This window comes from Saimiri boliviensis, chromosome 4 (assembly GCF_048565385.1).
Source record: "Saimiri boliviensis isolate mSaiBol1 chromosome 4, mSaiBol1.pri, whole genome shotgun sequence".
Classification (NCBI taxonomy): domain Eukaryota; kingdom Metazoa; phylum Chordata; class Mammalia; order Primates; family Cebidae; genus Saimiri; species Saimiri boliviensis.
Genome location: NC_133452.1, coordinates 37,615,258 through 37,643,035, shown reverse-complemented (window position 1 = coordinate 37,643,035; position 27,778 = coordinate 37,615,258). Strand labels below are relative to the sequence as shown.

The 27,778-nt window shown below is 37.3% G+C and overlaps 1 long non-coding RNA gene across 1 annotated transcript in view; it reads left to right on the top strand.

Annotated features, from left to right (window-relative positions):
• LOC141584263 (uncharacterized) overlaps positions 1-27,778 on the top strand; it is a 161,486-nt gene that overhangs the window by 131,266 nt on the left and 2,442 nt on the right. The window contains exons 6-7 of the long non-coding RNA XR_012517184.1: positions 14,840-14,880; positions 17,470-17,540. This is a non-coding gene — a long non-coding RNA (uncharacterized LOC141584263). The remainder of the gene's footprint in view (positions 1-14,839; positions 14,881-17,469; positions 17,541-27,778) is intronic.

Below are 27,778 nucleotides of genomic sequence, written 5' to 3'. Positions count from 1 at the left end.
ATATCTGGAAAGGGAAATAAAGTAGGAGTTAATAATTTTTTTAACAAATTATGATTGAAATCTAAAATGTCAACATAAAACATTGTACAAGGTTATTAATACATCAATGCCATTTTAACTCATAATACATATACTAACATTTAGACAAAGAATGTCTAAATATTAGTACAAAATAGCTACTTATGGAATGCTTGTAAAAAGGAAAAGGTTGCCTTCCAGTACACTGTATCAGAGAGCCATGATAATAGCCATAGCTTAAACAGAACAAAGCAAAACTTAAAAACCCAAAAAGCTATCCATCACTACTACCACCATTCTCTAAAAATGCAATGCTGTTGTTTATGGGGCATTCTGATTCAGTTAACCTCCTTCTTGCCTTTAATTAAATACATGCCCCAACTTAATTGAAGTGTTTTAGTTAACTTAGCATAAAAAAAACAGGTTGGAACTAAAAAGAGATTGTGAAATAGGAAAAAAAAAGCCCGGGAATGTGAAGAGGTTCTTAAGAATATCAAATAAGTGAGCTAATTCAATGATGGAATAAGAAATATGAGAGCAATAAGCTGAAAGCTACATAGGACTGAAGTTTTTTAGACTCTACATTTATCAAAGTATTGAGTCAATTTTGTTGGACATTAAAAGCTATTTCAAGAAAAATCTAAAATTACTGCATTGCACTGGAATTTTAGTTTATCTATTAAGATTTGCATGGAGCAAAACAGCAGATTCCTTGTTATAACGCTGCTTGTCCTAATGAGGGGGAACTTGAGCGAGGAAGAGACTTTTTTCAATATGAAAGCTGAACCGCAAGCAACTGTCTCTTCTACAGAAGTGCAACCTCAAAGAGTTCTGACAGTTTTTGCCATATCACAGCTGGGACCTTGTAGTGTAAATTAGTGTGTGTTCCTCAGCATCCTAGGCAAGGTTCGGATATCCTTTCAATCATTCTCTGGGAATTCTGGCTTCTGAGAATTTGATATGAAATGGAAGTTGAGTAAAATGAAGAAAAGACAGAAACTTGGGATAAAACCAACCATTTTTTTCCTTAGTACGGGGTAACCATATAACTTATTTTCAAGCTTGGACAGACTCTGAAGGGGACTCTTTTAAGAATTGTGCCAAGACAATGGGTAGCAACTGTCCCAGGCAAATGGAACATATACTATGTTGTTTAGTCATAGAGAATCTATGTCTAATATATTATTTCTTTAGTTTTTGTATATCTTAGTAGCTAAATATAACTAAGTGTAGCTAGTCTTTATAAAGTGTAAGCTTTTTATTCTTTAATATTCTGTCACTTTGTGAGACTATTTGATGTCACATAGACCCTGTACCTCTGAGTTTACCTGGAATAAAAAGTCATGATTCAAAAAGTTGAAACAAACAATTGTTAACTAAGTAACTCCAAAGAGCCCTAAGAAATCACACAAATAGGGATTTCTACTCTGTAAGCTTAATTAGTCATAGTATAAAGTGACCTGTGAAGAAGCCTCGTGCCTCATGAATGATGAGCATTGATCTGTTCATAAATAATAGATTAAACTTTAAATCAATAACCATTAGATAAAACAGAAATACATTATGGTGAGTTTCATTCATATTTATATCTACCCTTTTCCATATATTTTAATTAAACCAATTTAAGTCATAAATTCTTCAATTATAGTTCAAGCGTAGGTCCTTTACTCAAAAACTAAAGATACTTATCTAGCATTAAAAGAGGAAGAAGGAAGTGATCACTAACAACTGGAATCAATGGTCATATACAGACAAATATAAACCATGGTTCTCAGGGCCACTGTTTGTTTTTGTTTTGTAGGGATTTTTTGGTTTGTTTTTGGGAGGGGTGGTTTTTGCCAATATTAAAATTGTTCTCCAATGTCAGAGTCATCTTTCTAAATCTAGTTGCTAATACTATGGCATCCTCTTTTTTTGCTATTCTTAGTATTATAAGAATGTGAACTCAGAACCTATTAATAGAATGCCTTCCCTTTGGAAAATGGAGCTTAGACCCAGAAGGGAGGGTGGTGCATACTGCTCTCCTCCTCTAAATAGTCTCTCCCCCAGCTTCCCCCCCCACCTCCTCCTCCTCCTCCTCACCCTGCAGGATGGCCCCTCTATCTCTTCACCATTCTGACCCTGTTGTATTTCTTTTTATAGAATTTTTAAAATAAAATTCTTTTACAGCTAGAGTCCTATTTCTTTTTCCTCTTTATTTTAGGCCTAATCTATCAGTTATTAGCATATACAGTTTTTCTAATGTGGGAGGAACAAGATTCCTCATTCATTCAACACATTTTGATTGAGAACTCACCATGTTCCAGATGCAAGGATCAGCAGTGAATAAAAAGAGATGAAAATCCCTGCCCTCGTGAATCTTAGAGGATAAAAGAAAACCATTCTCAGGTTCATCAAAAGACTATAATATATATAAAACAACCCTTTCTAGTACTAAGATTAACTAGCTTTATCTTCTGGTATTCATTTCATAATATATGCAATTTTTATGTTACATATATACGTAAATGCATAGAAAAGTTCCAGAATAACAATAATAAAATAGGTTCATTATGCATGTGTGTGTTGTATATGTGAGTAATCATACAATACATATTTAGTAATTTGTGTTAGATATAGTAACTCTAAGTTTCTCCTCAAAAAATTAGTATGTCAGTATGCTCAGCTCTCTTATTTTTTAATTCTCCATTTTAAAGTTTAACTTTCTTTCAGTTTCAGTAAACAACCTTTTCTACCAGTTCTAATCAGTATTTCACATCTGTTCCCCCAGTCCCTTTCTCCAACATGACTCATCCTGGTCACCTGCTCTGGTCACCTGCTTTGACCCCTGGTTACTTACTCTGATCTGAGTCACATCTGGTCACCTGCTCTGACCTGTCCCATAACCGTCCTTCCAGCCAAGCTACCCACCCTGCTACTCCGGCTTGTAGTCTTGCTCTCTTTAAAATAGCCAATCAGAATTAGCCTAGACTGTGCAGTCTAACCTTAGCCAATAGGGGAATGACACAGCAGTAGGGGTGACCTCTGTCAGGAATAAGAACCCCTTCCTCTCCCTTGTCCAGGTGAGCACTTGCCATTATTCCATCTGTGAGCCATACCCTTCTATAGAAGTAAACTGCTTTGCTGAGGAAATTTATATTCAAGTGCTACTTCTTTGGGGGCACCAAAAATTTACATGTAACATTTGCTTTTGGCATTTAATAGACTAGTTTTTTCCTTGTTTTTGTCATCAAACAAAATATATTTCCCTATCAGCACATATAAATTTATCTCATCATTTTTATGACTACTTAGTGAAGATGTGCCTTGTACCTATCGTAGGACATTCAAGGTTGCTTCCAAATGTCAGTGTTTTTGATAATTACACACTGTCTTGCACATACCTTTTGCAAAGATGTCAGGATTCCTGTGGGATTGATTCTGAGTTGCTAAGTCAAAGGAGATGACTATGTTACCTTTAGACACACATTGCCTATTCCAGGATGTACCTCAGAATCTGAAGAAAATACAACTCAGAGGAAAAGTATTGGATAGGAAAGAAAAACTTTGTACTGATTTATCTAGGATATGGCTGTATTCCTCCTTTATCAGAAGCAGGAGTCTCTGTTGTCACTATAACAATGGAAAATAAAGGTACAGAACATACGAAATAATTATGTACATTTAGGGGGTGGGATTAGAAAGAATGAAGAAACTAGGGGCAGTGAAACTTTTTACTTTTCCCTTCCATACTATTTGACTTGTTTTTAACAGGTAGGTATCCATTTTATTTAAAACTAAGTAAATTTTCATAAACTATATACAAAGAAAATAATGTTTTCCCTGTCTTCTCCCAATGAAAATCATAAGGCTTCATTCATCCAGGAGAAATGACAGGTTTGGGTTTTTTTTATATAAAGTTTAATTAGCTGCTTCTGAAAACTTTAGGGTGATAGGAGAAAGCTTGTCCAAATAATCAACTTTTGAAGTCAAGAATGAAAAATAAATTTTAAAGCCCTCTCAACTTCAATCCTGATTTCTTTTCAAAGCAACAGAACAGGTACAAGTTGAGGGCAGTTATGTAAAGAGTCAAACACAAGGAGTTATTGGAAAATCAAAATTAATTTTGTTAAGTTAATAAAGCAACTTTCGTCCCTGTATCTCTGCTTGGTATATGTGGCTCTTTAAATTCCTACTTTACCTCCTAGTTTGATTTTTTTTTTTCTGGCTTTAGAGGTCCAGAAGCAACTTCATAAATAATGAATAAAAATCTAAATATGATTTGTTTCATGGTAGTCTGTATGATATAGCATTGCAAAGTTCTAGCTTGCTTTATGGCTCCTGATCCAGCAAGTTACATAACTTTTGACTTTATTTCTGAAGACTAACTGTTTATGTGAAGTGGCTGATATAGTTGGCTGTGTCCCCACCCAAATCTCATATCTTGAATTATAGCTCCCACAATTCCCGTGTGTCATGGGAGGGACCCAGTGGGAAGTAATTGAATCATGAGAGCAGGTAGTTCCCATTCTATGCTCATGACAGTGAATAAGTCTCATGAGATCTGATGGTTATTTAAAGGGGAGTTACCCTACACAAGGTCTCTCTTGCCTGCTGCCAGGTAAGACATCCCTTGCTCTTCCACCATGATTGCAAGGCTTCCCCAGCCTTATGGAACTGTGAGTCCATTAAACCTCTTTTTCTTTAAAATTTCCCAGTCTCAGGTATGTCTTTATCAGCAGTGGAAAAACACACTAATACAGTAGTGGAGAAAGAAAGGCAATAGAGAGAAGAAAGTCCTTTAAGAAAAGCATTTTGGGCTTTCTCTGTCATGTACCTTGAATATAGATTATGTTGGTAAGGTATCAGCTGATGTGTCACAATATTTGTTGGGTGATAAGTGGATAATAAAATGTGGATCATTTCCTTTAGTCGGAAGATCAAGTGAAGATACCCAAATCCAGGGTTAGCCCCACACTAAACTTCTCCACACAGTATATTCATATCCTAATCATTCCTAATTATTGCATCCCAGTCAGGCCTGGCTTGCTCTGAACCAGGTCTTTCTTCACATTTAAAATTCACACCCACTCCCCACCACTCAACCCACCCTTGGGATATCACCTCTCAGGAAATAGTAGCTAATCAACTTTCTAACTGAATTCACAATGAAATGTTAGTGGCATATTTTCCTATTTGAGAGAAAATAGCCTTTTAAAAGCAAAAAAAAAAAAAAAAAAGTTATCTATACAACAGTGCCTTCATCTGGATGAATGGAGGTGAAGATTTCAGTCAGTACTGCTTGTTCTGAGGGGGAGAAGGCGGCAGTATTTTCTCCCAGGCGACTGCTTTGGTACTTAATACTGACATGGCCAATTCTCCTACTTTTTATTATTTAACTTCTAGCGCCTCTAGGAAAACACAGATCTCCATTTTGATCGTATTGATGTTATTCAGAGCTGTTTTGCGCCCTTGTACTCTCACTTTTGGCCACCCCACATGTGTAACATATAAATCCAATTAAAATCCACCCATCTCCCACATTAAATATAATTTATATTGCAATTATAAGAGCAGAGTAGCAGCTGACTAGCTGATGTAATGTTATTTTTGTAGATAGTTAATTAAGCATTTATTAATTTCCATTTTGCAGCTTGCATTTGTAGTTTGGAGCCAATACTTTAAAAATCTTACAATCCGTTGGCACCGTTCTCTAGTGACTAATGGATAAAATGGCCTTTATCCATTTTTAAAAAACTTTTAAAAAACTTTTAAAAAGAATTTAAAAATATACTCCTATGTTAAATAAGGATATTTTTTAAAAAGAGTTTAAAAATATACTCCTGGAATTAATAAAAATGGTACTTTTCCATTTTAAAAAATATGCTCCTATGTTAAATTGCTAATTTAACAAAATTGCAAAGGAGTTTAAAAATATACTCCTATGTTAAATTGTTAATTTAACATAGGAGTATATTTTTTACTTTTTTAAAAAATAGAGCCATTTAAAACATTTGCTTTTCTCATGAATGCTTCCTTTTTTCATAGCAGACTACCTTCCTGAAATCATAATCCTAATTCTTTAATTTTTGAAAAAATATAAAGTACCCTTTTTCTTCACAGACAATTCTCTTCTTTCACATTTTGATACTTAAGATATAATGCTATAGTCTTCCTGTTTTAAGGGAGTTTCTCTAATTTTCTATTTATTATCCACTTTCCAATAGATCATGTCTTTTTAAAAAATCAGGGCTCGGTCTTTGATCTCTAAAAAGAAACTTCACTAACTGTGAAGCCTCCACCCCTCCCCTAGATTACAATACTACAGACTATGTCCTTCTCATTCATGTTTTTTTTTTTTTTTTTTTTTTTTTTTTTTTTTGAGACAGAGTCTCTCACTGTCACCGGGGCTATAGTGCAGTGGTGTAATCTCAGCTCACTGAAACTTCTACACCCAGGTTCAAGTGATTCTCATGCCTCAGCCTCCCGAGTAGCTGGGATGACAAGTGTGTGACACCATGCCTGGCTAATTTTTGTATTTTTATTAAAGACAGAGTTTCACCATGTTGGCCAGGCTGGTCTTGAACTCCTGGCCTCAAGTGATCGGCCCTCCTTGGCTTTCCAAAGTGCTGGAATTACAGGAGTGAGCCACCATGTCCAGCCCTGACTTTAATTCTTACTAACATGCAAATTGCAGTGTACCATGTCACCCCATTTTGGAGTATGACACATGAATGCATGTGTGGGAATCTCTGAAAAGAACCCCAAAACTGAATGCAAAGTAGTCCTTCTTAAAACATGGGCATCCTTGGTTCACAGAAGTCAGAATTTCTCACATCCTTCAAAGTTGGGGAGCATTTTGGTAGAGTCTGAAAACTGTTCTTTGGTTAATTGAGAAGTGTGTTCCCTGCATATTTTTAATAAACATCCATCTCTTTTCCTTCTCTCCTCCTCTGTCTTAGCAGTTTACTTGTCATTGAAGTGAAGTAAATTCTCTTCCTTATTTTCTTAGTAGGCAAAGAGTAAAAATTGCATACTGGGCTAGTTATTCTGCAAAAAGAAACATTTGAACAGAGGTTAGAACATAGTGGTAAAATCAGTAAAGTTTCAGTGCTTACATTAGAAAAACAAATATTTATATCACTAAATCTAAAATGTTCCTTCTATTACAATGTTTTGTGGTCTGCTTAAATGATGGCAATTGACTTCAGGATGAATCAAAATGACACGAAGAGGCTATTAAAGAAACATTTTTTGTTTATTTCTGTCCTACACTTCTGAAGGCAAAAATGAATTGTGCTCTTCTTGGACACGTTGCTGCTTTCACGAAGATTTCCATTTTACACCTTTGATGGGCCTTAGTTTTGGGTTGTCTGCAAAGTTAAGGTTTTCTTATTTGGAAAACCTGAATATAGCCTTGCAGTACAAAGCACTGGTCATGCTGTCCACTTTCAGAGGATAGCATGGAATTCACAGCAACAAGAAATGTTTTGGAATGCTGGCCAAGGAGCAGAAAACAGTGTCCTTCCCACACGTTTAGAAAAATAAAGGTACAAAGGACATGGCGTACTACTTTTTAAAGGCTTTGAAAAACACCATACCTCAGTAAACATTCCTCAAGAACTGAGGAAACCCTCTGGGCAGTGGCTTACCTCAGTTCCCTCAATTCTGGTTTTAGTGAATGAGACAATAGCACAGACATGATGCCAGCTGTGGAGGTGAGACAGCCAAGGACACACAGACTCCCTCTTTAAACAAGCCCAGTGTCCTGCTTCAGCTACTTTCTGTTGTTTTGTCATCCCAAGAGGGGTCTGGGTTTGGCTGTAGACTGCTAGCTCAGCAAGTCTTTCTTCTGTCCTGGAAATAAACACTTAGCAACTCCCTCTTCTTTGACCTTAGGAACTCCTGATTGGGCTATCTCTATATCTCCCCATAAGCTGATATAAGTTCAGCTGCACTTGACACTAGTTCCTTTTCCTCTTTCTTTTAGTTGAAGATGCTAACATCACCCTCAATGACAGTAACCAAATAAAATCAAATATTCTGCTTATGACAGGCTAACATATTGCCATTCCCTTTTGCTGTCTAAATGCATCTGACATTACCATGGAGAGGAAATGATCTACTAAGAAGGTTCCCAAGACAGGCATCATTCTGGATTCATTCCTGTAACTGGAGATTTGCACTGAACTGGCTTTCCCTCTTCAGTGTGAGAAGCAAATATTCTTCCTGGAGGCCATTTTCTTGAATAACTAATAACCTGTTCAACTCACTCCAGCCCCTTTAAACAACACCATTATCTCCTACTGAACATATGCTGGAGTTTTGCAAAAAGCTAGTGAGAGATCTGTTCTGTCTTCGGGTTTTTCCAGAGCAGTGGTTCCCAAATGTTGCTCCACTGACCAGCTGGATCAGAAATATCTGGGAAGCTACAAAGAAGATAGATTCTAGGCCCTCATTCTGAAGATTCTCAGTTAGTGTGCCTGGGTGGAGACCAGACATCTGTGTTTTAATTCACAGGGCGTGCTAACTCACTGCAGGCTATTTAGGTTGGTGCAAAAACAACAATTGCTTTTGCACAAACCTATTATCAACTAAAGATCTCTCCTGATTGTCTGCCTTCCTGCCCCTCATTTCTAATTTCCCTTTTTATGATTCATCTGCATGTCTTGGCATCCTTTCGCCATCTTATTGTTTGTATTGAGAACATCTTTCAGATTTGCCACCCCAGCTTCAACCTCTAACATCCCTCCAAGACATGACTTGTGATCATGGCTATTTTGGTTTCATCCTTTCAGCTCTTCCGGTCAGTCCTTGCTTGGCACCCTCCTGCCAGAGAAGAGACATCAGACACATGTAACTAGTGGGCAAGGTCTTCGAAGTATGGCACCAGGGCAACTGCTTGATTTGCTGTGCTTACAAGAAGCCTTTATGCAAAGGCATTATGAAAAGTACTTATAAGCAACATACAAAAAGTAATTTATTATTTATTTATTGTTTGAGATGGAGTCTTGCTCTGTCATCCAGGTTAGAGTGCAGTGGCACCATCTCAGGTCACTGCAATCTCCACCTCCCAGGTTCAAGCAATTCTCGTGCCTCAGCCTCCCAAGGAGCTAGGATTACAGGTGCCTGCACCTTGGCTGGCTAATTTGTGTGTTTTTAGTAGAGACGGGGTTTTGCCATGTTGGTTAGGCAGGTTTCAAACTCCTCACCTCAGGTGATCCGCCTGCCTCAGCCACTCAAAGTGCTGGGAATATAGGTGTGAGCCACTGAGCCTGGCCACTAAAAGTAATTTAAAAAGAAGAACTCAACTACCAACTTTGGGCTTCAGAAAGTGCATTGTCTCTGTGTCTTGCCCTAGCTTAGTTGTCCTGTCTTCCAGGGTGGATATATGAGAAGGATATAGGCTGGTGGCAACTAGGCAGCTGTCACACTCTGAAGTAAGACAAGCACAAACAGGCAAAGCAAGGAAATTATCTGTGCTTATGTGAAGCATATTTCCAAAAGATTCTGCCATGCAGTGAACTGCTGAAAAGCAAGAACGGCACATAGACCAACATGAAAAGTAACAATCCATGCTGGGGTTGCTGATTTAGAGGCAAGTTGCAAAGCTCCCTCAAAGGATAAAAGCAAGCAAACAAGAAGAAAAGCATTTGTTTAGTAAAAGAATAAAAATCAACCAAACCAGGCTGCAATGTATATTTCTTTGGACTTTCAGGCTGTAGTCTTGGAGCAAAATGTTTAGAGTATATTGGCAGCTTTGCCCGTATTTATTCTGAAGATGAAAGTTCAGTTAGGTTACAAAATTGTTTGGGTACAAACTAGCATGTTTTCAGTGTTTTTAAACAGGTAACAAATAATTAGAAAAAATATCCTAATTGTGAAAGTTTGAGTTTATTCTATGTATAGATATTTTTCAAAGGTTCTCTAAAACTCAGAATTGCCTTCAGAAAAATATATTGGGCTAATACTCTGCCATTGTGAGTGAGAGTACATTCTATTAAAGTCCACTTGGTCAAGTGACAGTGGATGACCTTGAACAGGCATGACAGATATAACATGAGCCTGAAAAGATTTTTATTTTTGAGATAGGGTCTCTCTCTGTTGCCCAGACTGGAGTGCAATGGCACTATCTTGGCTCTCAGCAGCCTCTCCCTCCCGGGTTCAAGCAATCCTTGTACCTCAACCTCCTGAGTAGCTGGGATTACAAGCATGCACCATCACGCCTGATGGTGTAATTTTTGTAATCATAGTAGAGATGGGGTTTCACCATGTTGGCCAGGCTGGTCTCAAACTTCTGGCCTCAAGTGCTAGCCTCCCAAAGTGCTAGGATTACAGATGTGAGCCACTGTAACCCAGCCCTAGAAAGATTCTTTTCAGCAGGTCAATTGCTCTGACTTATTTTCTGCCAACTATTTTCTCTGTTCTAAATGATGAGAAAAAAAGTGATGTTACGGCTTTTACCAACTCTCTTACAAGGTGTATTCCATATCTGTGTTTTAATGTGATTTTATTGGCATACAGAAGTGTGCATAAACCATAAATATGTTTCATAATAAAGGCCTAATATTTATGAACTCTTACTCTCATAGTGGAGACAAAGTCTCACTGTTTTACCAAGGCTGGTCTTGAACTCCTGGGCCAAGCAATCCTCCCACTCCAGCCTTCCAAAGTGCTGGGATTACAGGTATGAGCCACTGCACATGATCTGACAAGGTTAAAAAAAAACACTTGTAATCACCAGCCAATCAAGAGAACATTATTAGCATCCTAAAATTGCTTACTGTGCCCATCCCAAACACTACCCAAGCTATCTTTTAATGCCACAGATACTATTGCCTGCCTTTGAACTGCATATACAAGGAATTACACAGTAATTCCACATCTGACTTCTTCCACTTAGTATTATGTTCGATTCATCCATGCTGTTGGTTGTACTAACAGTTAATATATATTTTAAAGCAAATACTAGTTTTGGATGTGTAATATGCAAGTATGTCTGTCAGAAAAGACTAAGATGCTGTTAAGAACAAACAATAGTAAGAAATATCATGAGAACTTTACTTATATCTAATATAATTCACTTATGTACTTTACTTGCCTGGCTCTTTTAGGTGTTTTTTTAACCTTTATGTTGAAGTAAAATATACAGGAATGCATATATATGCATACAACTTGATTAATGTTCTCAGCTGAATGTGCCTATGTAACCACCACTCAGATAAAAAGTTGAATATTATCAGCACCGATAAAATTTCTATTTTTGGCCATCTTCCAGTCCCTATTTACTATCTTGAATAAAACATAAATTAGTTTTGACTACTTTTAATTTTGTGAAATGACATCATGTAAAATATCCTTTTTTTTTTTTTTTTTTTTTTTTTTTTGCCCAGCTTCATATTTGCGAAACTATTCCTGTTTTTTTGCAGGTAGTTTCAGAATATTCATTATTATTGCTGTGTGGTATTCCATTATATGAATATACTATCATTTATTTAGTGATTCTACTGTTAAAATAGGCAGTAAAATGAGATTTTGGAAATTTCTGGTCTGGAGCCATTACAAAGAATGATGCTTTAAATGTTTATTTTGGTGCAGATATATATAGGAATTTCTGTTGAGAAAACTAGATACTAGGAATCTACCTAGTAGTGAAATTCTTAGGTCACAGAGTACATTTATGTCCAGTTTGGTGATTACCAGAGTCTCCAAAGTGGTTCTGTCAATTTATGCTTCTACTGTCAGTGTTTGAGAGCATTCTAGCAGCTCTATAACCTGTCTACATTTGGTATTATCAGTCTTTTTGAATTTGCATAATATTGGGCAGTCTAATGCTATCTCACTGTAGTTTTTCTTTGCATTTCTCTAGTTACTAATGAAGCTATCAAATATTTACATATTTCTTAGATATTCAGATATTCATTTTTGTAATGTGCCTATTCAACTAAAAATTTGGGCATACTGCCTTTTTCCCTGATTTTTAAGAGTTCTTTACATATTCTAGATATAAGATCTTGTGGGATAGATAGATATTGATGTAGATGTAGATATTTAGATATGTATAATGTATACCTTTGTGCTCCCTTAATAATCCGTGTTTTGAATTTTCATGTAATTGAGTTTATCAGTTGTTTTCTTTAAGGCTTGTGCTTTATGGATCCTATTTAATAAATCTTTCCTGTCCTCAAATAATGAAGATATTTTTCTATGTTTTCTTCTATGAGCATTAATGTTTTACCTTTACCATTGATCTCTGCAATATACCTTGAATTGATTTTTGTGTGTGATGTGAGGTAGGAGTCAAGTTTTCTTCTCCTATATGCATATCCAGATGCCCCAGAACCATTTACTGAGATGGTATATTCCCCTCTGCTGTACAATGCCACCTTTATCAAAGCTATAATGTCCACATGTGTGTGAGTTTATTTCTGTAGCCTCTAGTGTGTTCATTGATTTATTTGTCTATCATTACACTTTGCTATCATTATCTATCATTATACTTTACTACTATTGCTTTATAAAATGTCTTACTATCTGGTAAAGTAAGTCCTCCAACTGTATTCCTCTTATTCAAGAATATTCTGGCTATTCTTGGCTCTTTACATTTCCATATAAATGGAAGTATCAGTATTTGAATATTCTGTGGACCTATTTCTATTTTCTGAGGTTTTTTTTTTTTCGTGTTTTTTTGTCAAAATTATTCGATGACTTACCATGGCTCAGAAGATCAAGTTAAGTTTCTTATCACAGCATAAAAGCTTCTTTGCATGTCCGTGATTACTAATGAGGTGATCAAATGTCATATGTTTCTTGGATATTTAGATAATCACTTTTGCAATGTACCCATTTGAATCTTTTGATCATTTTTAAAAAATTGGACTTTTTTACCTTTTCTGATTTGCAAGACTTCTTTTTGCAGAATCATCTCTTCCTATTACTCACCAGTTGTCATTTCACAATATGCAGTATAGTTTTATGAAACTACTTATGGTAAAGCTATACACATGTTATTTTGGTTATTCTGCTCTTTCTACTGGAATATCCATTGCATTCCTTCTTATCCTGGCCAACTCCTAGTCATTGTGAATAATTTAGTTTAGTCCTCACTTTTTTTTTTTTTTTTTTTTTTTTTTTTTTTTTCAGAATTTCTTCCCCAAGCCCCTGCCCTTTGGAGGCTTCTATGCCACTCTGTGTCTCTACTTTAGCATTTACCTTCCTAAATCGAAGTTAGCCTTTTACATGCCTGCCTTATTTCATCGTTTTCATATCTGTGTGCCATCACTTGGCACAATTTCTGACTCATGTTAAATATTTGAGACACTCCACATTGATGGCAATATCCAATCTAGACAATTCTAGCTCAAGACCAGCTGCTGAACAACTTGAGGTCTTCTTTGTATATTGTGGCAGCTGTTTTTATGTTTGATACTAATTATTTATGTATTTATTTTGAGACTGAGTCTCTCTCTGTTGCCCAGGCTGGAGTGCAGTAGCATGCTCTCAGCTCACTACAACCTCCTCCTCCTGGGTTCAAGCAATTCTCCTTGTGCCTCAGCCTCTGGAGTAGCTGGGATTACAGGTATCTGCCACCATGCCCAGCTATTTTTTTTTTTTTTTTTTTTTTGTATTTTTAGTAGAGACAGTGTTTCACCATGCCGGCCAGGCTGGTCTCGAGCTCCTGACCTCAAGTGATGCCTCCACCTCAGCCTCCCAACGTGCTACTAATTTTTGCATCCAAAACAATTGAATGATGGTCCTAATAATAACATGTGAGACTTTATGGTAGTACTAAAGGCTCCTGACTTTCTAAAGAAGCTTGGGCTGAGTCCAGTTAGAAACTTCTGACTTGAAGACACTTAGCAACTCCCCTTTTTGGCCTTCGGGATTTCTTGTCAGACTCCCTTCTTAGATCCACATGGGCCAATCTAAGTCCACTCCCCCTCACAAGAAGCTTGGGCTGTAAGTCCAAGTGCAGGCTCCTCACTTGGAGGGAATTAGAACTCCACTGCCTCAAAGAGTATATTTCTTTAAGAGATTGCCAAGCAGGTGAGAGGCTTCAAACAACATCTAATTTCTAATGGAAATGAAATGAATGACTTAGCTTCCCACTCTACTAGATTCAAATGATACCCAACATGTTTAAGTGCTGCTCTAAAAGCTCGTTAATGCAAATTATTTATATAATCTTTCATCAGCCTTAGTGAGCTGGATTGAAATTCTGCATAAGTGATAACAAACTGTTGCTGGTCACTTTGACATCAATGAGATATAATGTCATCTTTTCTCTGTGGTTACATTTGCATAAGTGATATTTAACTTGCATGTACACATTGGGGGGAAAATCAGGCGGGACTAGATTGTGCCACCAGTTAGAAGTGGTTGTTTCTTGTGGCTGAACTGGATTCTTCCAAAGAAGTGTTTCACTGAAATGTTTGCTTCAGAATGGCTCTGTTCTGCTGCAGTGAGAAGAGACTTCCAGTGAAAACATTTAATTAGTTCCCAATTTAGACGGCCAGAATGATCAGTCAGCCTGTGTTTTGAAACCTGCATTTGTACATTCCTTGGGATTGGTAAATGAGTTTTGCCCAGCGGATGTGGTCAAATGTGAATAGTTTGTATGTAATTCACATCAGAGAATAGGTTTTTCTCCAGCTCCTTGTAGGGCAGCTAGAAAGGGATTAGGAAAAAGTGAGCAATACAGCAATAATACTTCTCTGTCTTTTCCGCAACCAATAATAAAGGTATCTAGTCTCAGAAGTCACAGAGACTAGGAAGAACATATGGAAAGTGAATGAGCAAGAGTCTAACTGAAGATAGTTAGACTGTTTTCACTCTCTTTCAGGGTAATCATGACTGGGGTAGTGGCCTTAGACACACTGAATAGTAAGTAAATATTTTTTTAGCTAATACGAATAAATTGCTCTGCTAGAGTTTGTGTGTGTGTGAATGTGTGTGTTGTATGTCTGTGAAAAATTCCACTCTTCAGTCAAGCTAACATTCCTGTTTATTTCCATCACATAAATCTAGCCCTCTTTATCTGTCTGGTTCACAATGGAAATCTCTGAATCAGATTCTAGACAGTCGTTATAAATTAGCCTAATGAATTTATAAGACTTTGCTAAGAGAATATCTTCAGCTGTTCTATTATGTTAGTGTAAAAGTTATTGCAGTTTTTGCCATTACTTTTAATGGCATAACCCACGATTACTTTTACACCAATCTAATACATTCCTTCTGGTCAAAGGGCGCTTAGGAAGCTGGGTGCCTTTGGATCCTTTCCAGCCCAGTTCTTTCTCCTTCACACAATTCCAAATTTGTCTGTTGTTTTTCCAATCCTAGCATTTTATGTTTTAAAAATAGCAAACAGTTTATGGATCTCTTCATTGTCCATGACATTTCACATTATTTTGCTTTTGACTGAATATTTCTTGCCCATCTCCATTGGGGCAAAAGGCCTCTCCTCTGAATTCCCTTCTGCTGTCATGATTAACACAATGCCTGGGAAAGGAGGTTCTCAACACATTTGTGTGAATGAATCCATAATATTAGCAACCTATATTAAATGATCTTCATTGTGTCTCTGTTTACTAGAATTGGCACATCTTAAGATCAAGGACTCTGTTCTTTCTATTCATGGTATTCATGTTTGTATTCCCAGAGTTCAGCTGGAAGCCTTGATAGGATATGGAGGGTGCTTAAAAATTATATGATTACATCTGGTGCAGTGGCTCACGCCTGTAATCCCAGCACACTGGGAGACTGAGGAGGGTGGATCACCTGAGGTCGGAAGTTCGAGATCAGCCTGATCACCATGGAGAAACCTTGTCTTACTAAAAATACAAAATTAGTTGGGCATGGTGGCAAATGCCTGTAATCCCAGCTACTCAGGAGGCTGAGGCAGGAGAATTGCTTAAACCTGGGAGCTGGGTGTTACAGTGAGCCGAGAACACACCATTGCACTGCAGCCTGGGCAACAAGAGCGAAACTCTGTCTCAAAAAAAAAATTATATGATTACAGAATGGATGGGAAACATTTTAATACCTTGAAAACAACTAGAACTAGGTCCCATTCTGGGGGCAATGCCACTTCTTTGAAATATTTCCTCATGTCAGAATTCCCCAAGACACTAAAGCCAAGAGCTGACAGATGAAGATGTGTCACCATGGAATGTGTCTAGTACACAATTTTCTCACGTCCTCCTGCTTCAGGTGATGTAGCTGGTAAGAGGGAAAGAGTAGGCGATTTACAAAGGATATTTGCCAATAAATACAACAACCTCTCAGAGCTTCAGGAGAGGAACTGACATAATCTGATAAAACATAAGAGTGTGAAGGTTTTCATTAAGAATAATTTGTAGAAGAAAGTTTTGCTTATGTCAAAGATTTGTAGGGAAGAATCAGAACAGAAATAGAAAGTAAACAAAGGCTACCATCAGTGAACCATTTGTATCACAATAGTTCATCAACTGAAACCCTATGTTTTCTTTTCAAATTTCATTCTTTTTGATGCATACAAGTGAGTTAAAGCAAGGAAGGAAAAAAACACGCACATGGGCAACATGGCTAAATAATACATAACTGCTTTGATCCATATGCCCCATTCATGCAGAGCTTATTTTTGTAAAATAAACCTTGGGAGCTTCAGAATTGGCAATGAACTCTTGAGTTGAGTGTAAAAGATAACATTCTTGGAAAATGTTTGAGACATTCTAGTCTGTGTTTCAAAAATGAGTATGAATAACAATGAGAAGCCTTTATTTAGGGGAACCTCATATCTCTGAAAGTCTATATTTTTTAAATGGCCTGGAAATTTGTTTCTTTATTCTTCATCATTTTGCAAAACAGAAAGAATTGTATTTCTTTGGATTCTAAAATGTAATACCCTACTTACTGTCAGATGCTCAAATGAGCACTGGAACCTGAGTCTGTATAGAAAATAAGGGGGAGGACTACTAGAGCCAAAAACAAAATCGTCTACAGCAAAACAAAAGACAAGTGCTTCTGAAGAATAAGCCTTCTGTGAAAACCAAAAGCTAAATGAGGACATTGCTATGGTGGTGTGAGTGCATAAGAGATGACGGAATAAATGATCTCATTGGGTTTCCGATATCTTGGTTTTCTGGGTTATTATAATAGGTTATCATTATTCTGAAGCAAGCGATCTTAGTTTCTTTCTTACTTGCATGGGAAACACAATTACTCATAAGCCGAGAGTATCTGTGGAAGCTTGAAAGTAGATATATCAGCTACCCAGGACTACTTGGTATGCTTAGAAAAAAGTCGTTGCAAGTTTTGGCGAGTCTGTTAATGCACACAATTACAACACAAATCCCAGGTTTTGACTTGTGCTTCAGTAAATTCACACTCATATCATACCTTTAATATGCATGAGCTTAAAACCAGATAGCCAGATAGAATGTAAATTGGCCTGATCCTCAATAAACTTGAATTATTTTCTTTTATTTATTGCAGATTCCCTGAAAACATTCTAAATACAGAAAATTGAACTGGTGATAGCATATTGGCCATCAGTTTGAGAAAAGGTATCATTTCTGAAATTTTCTCTAAGAAATACTATTTGTGTATGCAATATGAATAGAGAAAAAACAAAAAGACCCTCTTCACTCATTTCAGTAACTTACAAATGGCACGTTTAAAAATTTACCCCAGGCAGGCCTAATCTAATGACATAGGACTCTACATAGCATCACTGACTTTAGAGAGCATACTTTGTCTTGGTACTCTGAAATCTTACCCTCTTGCGAAGTTGCCATCATTTTTCTTTTCTCTTTTCCTCACTCCACTCTTGGTCCTGTAACGCTGGAAAGAAAACTGCCTTGTATTAATTCATACACAATTTTCACTGTCTCACCTCCCAGGGGCCTTGGCAAAATCAAAATTGTTTTGCCTGCATGGGAGATGAAGTCCCCTCCCCATGTAAACAGAAGTGAGAGCTCTGGCACATCCTTTGACTTCCCTGAAAGAATGGAAGCTTGTTTATATAACTGTGGTCTCTGTGCCTGGAAATGGTGGGATTATCGGTGCCTTTCTTTACAGAAGGCAGTGGTACCATCATTATGGGAGAATTAGGCACTTTCTCCTGATTTTGCATAATTGTGATACATATTAAGTCATTGAAGTGTCTTTCATGCTGTAGGCATTCCAGGAGTATTTGCTGAACTTGAGAGTGGATTTATTTGTTTCTTCATCAGTCTCTATTCCAACCATTTCTATCCAGCTACAGACACCATTAGACAAGGTCCATCTTTTCTCCAGTCAGCCTGTATCCAGTGTGTCTGAACAGAGTTATTTGCTCAGGATTCATCCTCAGCTTTGCATGGGTATTTTGATTATAGCACTATTCTCTATGTCCCCACTTATATTCTAGGCGTAGGCCTACCTTGAATGTCAGCCTGCTTTGCCAAGACCCTGATGCTTCCACCTATCTTTTCAATACTCACTGGTATTGCATGTAGTCCTTCTCCAAATTGATCAGACACCCAGGACAAGAATCTTGTCTGCATTTGCTTCTGCGAACTGCTCTGCTCTTCTAGTCACCTAGGAGGTCAGGAGTCCTGCAATATTGACATCTGTCTGAATGCTGCCTAGGTTTGAAAACAAGTTTGTTCTGGCTAGGGCCAGCCCTAAAGATAGATTGGTTTCCTTTAGGTTAAACCCATTGCTTTCAGTTTATTTACTTCCACACTGGTCTGCTTGAATGAGTTAAGAACACAAGTCATCTTTTTATTTCTTCATATCATTGTCATTATCATCATTATTATCATTTGTGTCAACTTTCCAAACAGTTATAAGAAAAACCCTCAGCAAATGTGAGCTAATTCTTTTTTCCTGGATCTAAAAATAACCAAATGTGTTTTTAAAACTCTAATAAACTCCTTAGTAACACTGCCCAATATGTGGAATTAATCCCATATTTTTCGACTCCACTTTCTGTTATTATATATCACAGATTTTTGTTTCAAAAGATCATCCCGATTTGAGTTTTGAGATTAAAAAAAGACAAGATTAGGGACAGTGAAGCCAGTTATGAGGCTCTTCAAGGACACTACTAAGAGATGGTAGTGACCCAAAACAGAAAAAAGGCAGTGGTATTGAAGAGAAGTGGAAAGACTTAAGAAGTAAAATTAAAAACAACAACAACAAACTATTGGTCGGATGTATGAGAAGAAATAGAGGTGACATTTTTCTCTCTGGTTTGGACTACTGATGGGCTAATTAAATGTTTCCATTACAAATAGAGGAAATGGAGAGGATTAGGCTCTTGAGTTCAGGGACAAGATATCTGTGGGATATTCAAGAGCAGTTAAATAATTGGAGATAGGTACTTTTGTTCTCAATACAGGACAGGACTGGAAATACATTGGCAGTGAACAGCATATAGATCATAACTGAAACATGTGGAAAGATAAGATCATCCAGAGAGACAATATAATGGAAGAGATAAGACAGCCTAGAACTGAGCATGTTAGAAAACCAAATTTAACAGATATCCAGAAAGATTCGTGCTTTGAGGAGACTGAGATTAGCATGGTCAACATTCATTCAATAAATGTGATTGGTAATACACTGAGCATTACTGAACCTTTATCAAACCTCGTGAAAGACCCTCAAGGAGAAATTAAATCCGTAAATTAAAATAAGGTAAAGTAGTAATAACATGATCCCTGCAACCCTAACTAAGGCATATTTTAAAGCCATTTTAGAATTTCCAGGCTATTATCAGAAAAAGAATATCTAGCTTAGAACTATAGTTAAACAGCGGAAGGATAAGGACAGAGCTTTAGAGTTAATTGTACAAAAAGTCAGAAAGAAGGAATAATGATTAGCCTGAAGAAATGGTAAGTTATTTGATACTCTTTGGAAAGAGAGCTAGATTGGGTTGGTTGATGAGCAGACAAGTAGAGCTAGCTTCCTCGGGCTCTTTCTGGGATCCCCATTAGCTCCAGAGAGGGAAGGGGTGGTCAAGATGGTGTGGCAGAGGGAGGGTGAGAACTCAGGAACACCTTCACAATCATTACTGTAACATCTTCAAAGAGAGCTACTTCAGTCCTCAGCTTCAACATTTCCTAACTCATTCTCAATACTGGGATTTTTGATGAAGGGACATTTTTGTTTGATAAACTTTATCTGCCACTTCCTACATTTAAAGAGACCACTAATATGATTTGTCTTTCTAGACAAATTAGACTATACCATTCTTAGATGAAAACAGAAATAAAATTTTACAGTGTTTCTAATAATGACACAATGACGCAATGAGACTGGCCTAGCTGGAATGATGATATCGTAACAGTGATAGTTCTTATTTATTCAGTATTAGTAGGTGCCAGGCCCTGGAGCAAGTATTTAATGTACATGCTCTCTAATCCTTGTAACCTTACACATAATCTTCACTTCTAAAGAAAAATAGTGCCCAAATTTACATATTAAAGTATATTTACTTCTAACGTTACTTATCTTTTCATGGTATTTTAAGGTAATTAACAAATACTAAATTACTTTAGCCTTTAACATGATTGGTCATCTATATTTAGTTGCTAGCATATGTCAAAGTTTGTTTTAATATTTTAGTTTGTGCTTGACTGTCAAAGGAGATCATTTCACTCAATTTAGTTTAGGAAAATAATCTTTCTCTAAGCCTATTTGAACACAAACTAAAACTTTATCTCTTTAAAAATTTTGTAATGTGGCATAATTGTGTCCTGTGTCTGGCTATTTTGAAGACATTCATGATTCTATGAAGAAAGATCATTAAGGAATCACCAAATCAATGTTCTTACGATTGCAATTTCAGATTATGCTTCTTTAATATTAGAAAGTTTTATAATCTACTAACTAGGGGGTAAATTCCTAAAAGAACAAACTGTTGCAATTTTGATTTATTGCACAAACTTGCCAAACTCTCTTTAAGAACTATGAATTATATTGATAAACTAAATAGTTTCTATTTACATAAATTTTTACTGATTATAAAGCACTGTGATCTTTATGGTTCATTTTGGATTCTTTTTAATATTCCCTTAAAAACAAGAAGTAGACAGCACTATTGCATAAGCAAAGTTAATACGAGCAAATGTTCCTGACTGCATTGAATTTTAGGAAACATCTCTGTTTCCATAGGTCCAGTGTGACTTTTCCATTGTCATTAGTGTGTGCTCCTGACCTTTTAACTGGGTTAGGCCTCCAGATTCATCACAGATTCTATCCCAGCCTTCTTCAGATGTTTGAAAGGAAATGACAGGATAAAACTAGGTTACCTTCTACAATGAGATGAGTACATTCTTCTTGATACCATATTTGATGAACATCTTCATCCCAGCTTATTCTGCTGACAAAAACCGTACACTGATGATCCCAAAAATCTACAGAACATTTTCATCTTCTGGTTATATTGACATGCCACTGGATGATTGTATTTGTCTGTTTTCATACTGCTATAAAATTCTATCTGAGAATGAGTAATTTATAAATAACAAAGGTTTAATTCACAGTTTTGCATGGCTGGGGAGTCCTTAGGAAACTTACAGTCATGGCTGAAGGGGAAGGAGAAGCAAGCACCTTCTTCACAAGGTTGCAGGAGAGAGAGAGAGCAGGCGGGGAAACTGTCACTTTTAAACCAGCAGATCTTGTGAGAACTCCCTCACTATCACAAGAACAGCATGAGAAAAACTGCCTGCATGATCCAATCACCTCTCACCAGGGGTCCCCCTCATCATGTGGAGATTACAATTCAAAATGAGATTTGGGTGGGAACACAGAGCCAAACCATATCAATGATCTGTAAGTAACTCAAACTCAACATGCCCGAAGTGAACTCCTCACTTTTCCTCCAAATCCTCAAAATTGTCCTTTCCCTCCTGTTTCAGCTAAGGGCTTTCAATGTCACCTACCAACCAACTAATAAGAAGGAATTTATCTGTTACAATGCTTTTGGCTGTAAGTAATGGCAATCCTAACTCCACTGGCTCTAATTGTAAGGAGTTCATTACCTCATATAATAATAAGTCTGAAGTTAGGATAGTTCATAACTCATTAATTCACTGGCTGTATATAATCATCAAGAGCATAGATACTTTTTATGTTTCCATGTGGCCATCCTTGGCGTATGTACCTCTTCTGTAGAATAGTTGCAAGCTGACTTGACCAATTCCAGATTTCACATCTTCAAGACAATATCCAGGAACAAAAAAGTGTTCCTCTTGATCATGACTCATCATAAGATTAAGACAATTTTTACCCCAGAACTAAGCTCTTACTTTTTGTATCTAGCATGGGAAGTGAAGTCTAGGAAAACAGAAAATGTATTTAGTAAACGTATAGAGTCTTTATCTTGGTTTTAATGTCATTTAATCATAACTTATGACTGGAGACTTCTACTTCCATCCGTAAAAAAGTACCCGGTAGCAGACTTACCCTGCTAGCATAAATAACTAGAAATCTGGATGAAACCTGCCCCTTGGAAGCAGGCAGTGGACATTGGGCAGCCAAACTGTGATGCCTGAGAGAAGGGAAGCAAAGTAGATGAGCTTAGTGAATGTACTGTTTCCTGCCTAAGGCATTTGCTACACAGTGCCTGTAGCAAGACCTCAAAGAGAGAACTTCAGTCTTGTGCAGTAGAGGAGTCAGGGAGGTCAGGGAGAAACTGGAGGTCAGGGAGGCAGAGACAGCAGACACTTGCAGAGCAAACCACCAGAGAGGAGAATGCTATGAGAGAAAGACACCCATATTTCTGCATTGGGGTCCCTTGAGCCTGTTGCTTAATACTAAACTGCCATGCATGGGATAAAATTCCACAAAACTGGGCAGAAAACAACCAAATGACAGGGAAGCCATAAGATAATTCCTAGAGGTCACATACAGTTCGTGATTGGGGTAAAAGATTGTCTATCTTTATTTCTCTAAAGCAAGTGTAGCAAATTGATCGAATCAGGCCATCAGGTGCCATGTGCTAAATATTCAGAGAATCCATTCTAAGGGCTGAATACTGTGTTGTAAGCCCTTTAAAATAACAAGTCTCTGCGGTATTTATGTTTCTCTGGCCATCTTACCTGATCCTTCCTCTCCCATTTGAGTGTACATGAGGAAAAATGAAGATAGGAAGCTGAGCTGGGTTTCATGGTTAACTCAACTTCCTTGCGTGATCTAAGCAAGCGCAAATTCATGCGGGTTTGTTTGTACTTAAATTACGTGCCGCACCTCTCCAAGGTTCTTTGATCCTCACCCATGCTGAGAGCCACGTGCAGGGTCGTCCAGCTGGTGAGAATAAATAACCATTCAGGGCCTCTGGTTTTCTGTGTGTGTGAGTCATGGAGGGGTTCTTGTTGGAGTGCTAAGAAAGAGAAACACATGGCAGCTCTCTAAAGCCTATTTCTGGAAACCCGACAGAAGGGAACAGATACCCATTGTTAACAGCCTGTACAGTATTTGGAGTCTGGAGTGGGAAATGCATGCTTAGTGAAGAACAAACCTTTGATGGATCAGAAATTGAAAAGACTTGTAATTAAACTGAAATTAAACCAGTGGCGACAGAGTGTTTTTTAGGTTAAAAGACAGGGAGACATGAGAGCAAGAAAAACAGGGGTCAAGATCAAGGAGTTGCCAGATTCTATTGGATCAGGAATTCTCATAAGAAAACAAAAACAAAACACTGGAGGAGACCTGATTTTCCCCGCAATAGACTTGATGATGTCCGTGAGAAAAAAAAAAATCAATGAAGCGCTTTTGCTGTAAGTGATCTGCAGCTCTATTCCCATATAGCTACGGTCACCTCGACAATACAGCACAGTACATAGAATTATCAAGTCTTAGCCTGCCAAAGAACTCCGTAATAATGACATCTTTCTTTGAAAGCTGTTCACGCCTTAAGCCTTTTTGGATTCTGACCATCTAGAAAGCACTTGAGAAAAAACCTAGATCTAGTACTGCCTTTGTATGCAAATAAGAGAGGCCCCTGCCATTGACTACATATCACAAACACATGAAAAATACTTTTAGTAAAAAACACAAGAGCGCTTACTGTGGATCCAGTCCTCAGCACTGGCACAGCATGACCTATAACGCTAACCACGCGCATGCTGCTGCCTGTCTCATGCCCTGTCTTCCAGAAAAAGTGATTGTGTCTGTGCTGTTGCTGATGTTGAAGAGACAAACTGTTCTAGAGTAGAGGCGAGATTTGAACAGCAGAAGCCCTTAGGTAAGAGAAAAAGGAAATATTAAGTCACTGGTCAAATTCGTCCCCTCTGGTAATGTGAATACAATTCATCCTTTCATAACAAAGGTTTGTTTCCAAGTAGTGCTGAGCCATTTTCTTACTTAAAAAGCAAGTTTTCTTACTTCTCTTCATTCTCCAATAGGTGGCTCCAGGAATATGCACAAACTAGTGTAGTATCCACAACCATCATAGAAGGTGGCTGTGGAGCATTTCATAATATTAAACATTCATATTACTCTTAAATTCGTTTACCTATATTATTAGTCATGCCAATATCATGGGTTATCAACAGAGCACCCAGAAATGCACAATAAAAATTAATGCTCCTGTCTTTGATAGTTTTCTGGCCCTCATGTAAAAATCATAGATTTATATAAATTCTGTCATTTTGAAAGTATATATGTCAAGGAAAAGAATCAAACATGTTTTTATAGTGTGTTAGCTAGATTAGTAACTTAAATATTAAGACCTACGGTATGTTAACCTCTAACTTCACTCTTACCTTGAGCCCTGCCATCCTAAGTCCCAGGCCTGACCTGACCAAGCACTATCCAAGTTACCAGAGTTGGATAACTCGGCTTACTAGTACTGACATTTCAACAAAGAAAGAAGTGGTATCCTCCCAACTTGACAATGTCTTACTTATTCACGAGAAAATCATATTAGATGCCTTAGGAGCTGGTAATGTCATTTCCTGTCTAAAGATTTTCTTTTCCTGGAAAAATCAGTCATTTTTATGTTCTGCCCCCCACCCATTGTTGTCACTGCAGTTTCTTTGTCATAGTTGCAATACAGACCATGTGCGGAATAAATGCTGGTCTTATATAGAGAAAGGCTTAGGGGAAATACTTTTTGCATCTCACTTCTTATATTACAATATTATATAATATATTACAAAGTATTAGAGTACTTTCTAATAACTCTACCTCTCATTGAACAGGATTCTAGAAATATTGTTTTATGAATTGTGTGGGGGAGGGATAAAATAGGATGTCAAATGAGTATATTTACATGTATACACATACTATACACAAATGTCTGTATTACATATATATGTTTATAGTGAATTTTCTTCTGTAAATAAACTAACACAGTGAGAGAGAAGGGAAATAACAAAAAATCTAAGTCTGCATTGGGAGCTGATGTAATGCCCTGGAAAATTTTTCTGTAATATTAAGTAGAAGCAACCTATTAAAGCAAGTTGCCCAGAATAGAGAGAAGATGGTGGTTGTCCTTAAGGGCAAATGACAAAGAGGGGACCCCACCCTGAGGGAGAGTCCAGCAGCTGAGATTGTGAGTCCATGCCTCCTGCTACTTCTTCTCCTTTTACTACTGAGATAATCAAATCTTTGAATGAGCCACCCAACACTATGTGTCTCCACTAACAAGATGCTTGCTTCAGGTTCCAGGAGGCGTCTCCTTCTCTCCCCTTTTCTTCCTGTAAGTCTGGAACTGTTTGCACCTGGAATGCCATTTGTTTTTATTCTCAGTTATTTCTCAACTAGTCGTAAAGACCTATGCCTTCTCTTCGGAAGAAAGGTTGAGGAATCTTGACTAGCACTTTGAGATCAGCTCAGTAAGTTTTGCATTTAAAATGATAATTTTGAGAAGATCAGTACTAACGATTCTGCTTATACTTAATACATGTCAGAGACTTAGGAAAAATCACTTGGAGAATGAAATCTAAACTATAAGAGGGAGTATGACATTTGGGTTTAAAAATGTGGCTGGTTTTTTCATTAAAATGCTATGTGAAACTTAGTAAGACAACGAAATAATGAAGTCAGGGTTTTGATGGACATAATATCACTGGACTTATCCAAGATTTCTTAAAAGTGCTTTAAAATTAATTATATTTTTAGAAAAATTATGCAAAGGTTCACATCATTGGGAAGTAATTATAAACACCCTCCGTTAAGTGTTGCGAAACCAGACTCCTGATGTCCATGATGCCATCATTCATGTAATAGAGAATATCTTCACTTGGCTTTATTATTGTTTTCCTATTTCTTTTACTTGTGTATTTTATAAAGTCCTCTGAAATGCAAATCCCATTGTAGAGTTGTAAAAGTGAAAATAATCTTTAAATAAGATATTCATTGCTGTTATGACTTTTCTTTTCATAAAATTAGAATTATACTGAGTAATTGCCTTAGTCCTTTTAAGCTGCTATAACAGGATACTATAGACCAGGTGTCTAATAAACAAAGGACATTTATTTTGCACAGCTCTGAAGGCTGGGAAGTCCAAAGTCAAGGCACTGGCAGACTTGGCATCTGGCAAGGGCCACCTTCTGGTCAGAGACGGCAATGTTCTCACTATATTCGACATGGCAGGAGGGGAGAGGTGGGAGCTCTTCCAGGTCTCTGTTATGAGAGCCCTAATCTCATACATGACTCAACTCTCATGGTCTAATCACTCACCAAAGGCTCCACATCCTCGTATCATCATATGGAGTCTTAGGGATTAAACTTACACATTTTGGGGGGATACATTTAATCTGTAACAGTAATGAAAATTAGTATTTTCTCCTCTTCCAGCTTTTAATGTTAAACCTCCAACTTTCTCTCCATCTTATCTCTCTTTATCTTGTCATTTTATGCAGTCCTTTGTTTCTGATTCTCAGTAGACACATGTGTTCAACATTAATTTATGTGTCCCAAACTATTTTATAGACCTTTCTATTAATATAATTTTTTTTTTTTTTTGGCCAGGCAAGGTGGCTCACGCCTGTAGTCCCAGCATATTGGGAGGCCAAGGTGGGTGGATCATGAGGTCAGAAGATCGAGACTATCCTGGCCAACATGGTGAAACCCCGTCTCTACTAAAATACAAAAAATTAGCCGGGCATGGTGGTGCGTGCCAGTAGTCCCAAATACTTAGGAGGCTGAGGCAGGGGAATTGCTTGAACCTGGGAGGCGAAGGTTGCAGTCAGCCGAGATTGGGCCACTGCACTTCAGCCTGGCAATAGAGTAAAACTTCATCTCAAAAAAAAAAAAAAAAAAAAAAAGAAAAAAAAAAATATATATATATATATATATAATTCTTTTCCTACATAGTTTGGTTCTCACTTCAGAGGTTTTGTTTCAGAATTCCCAATTGGCTAATTTCTCTGTGTTGATGAAAATCCATCTGGTTGCTTTTATGTATTTGATTATGGGGCCTTTCCGCTAAATCCAACCCCTTCATTTTTTTACCTCCCCACCCCTACTGCCAAATGGTGATTAATCTGTATATTTTACCTATAACTTGACTATGGCTATCAAAGCTAATTAATCTACTTGACCATTTGGATACTCAAGTTTCTATCTCAGCTCTCTTCCTCATTATCCACCCTCAACTATCTCAGCTCTTTCCCCCATTATCTTCCCAAAACTATGCCAGGTTTGACAACCTGATTAATCAAAAAGAAAATACTTAATTTTTTAAAGTAACTGCATGTCTAGATTGACCTCACCAGTCCTGGCTGGAGCCTTGGAGAAGACAGGTTTCCATGTGTCAAGGCTCCAGCCCAGACCTATGACACTGCTTATCTATGATTGTCAAAAT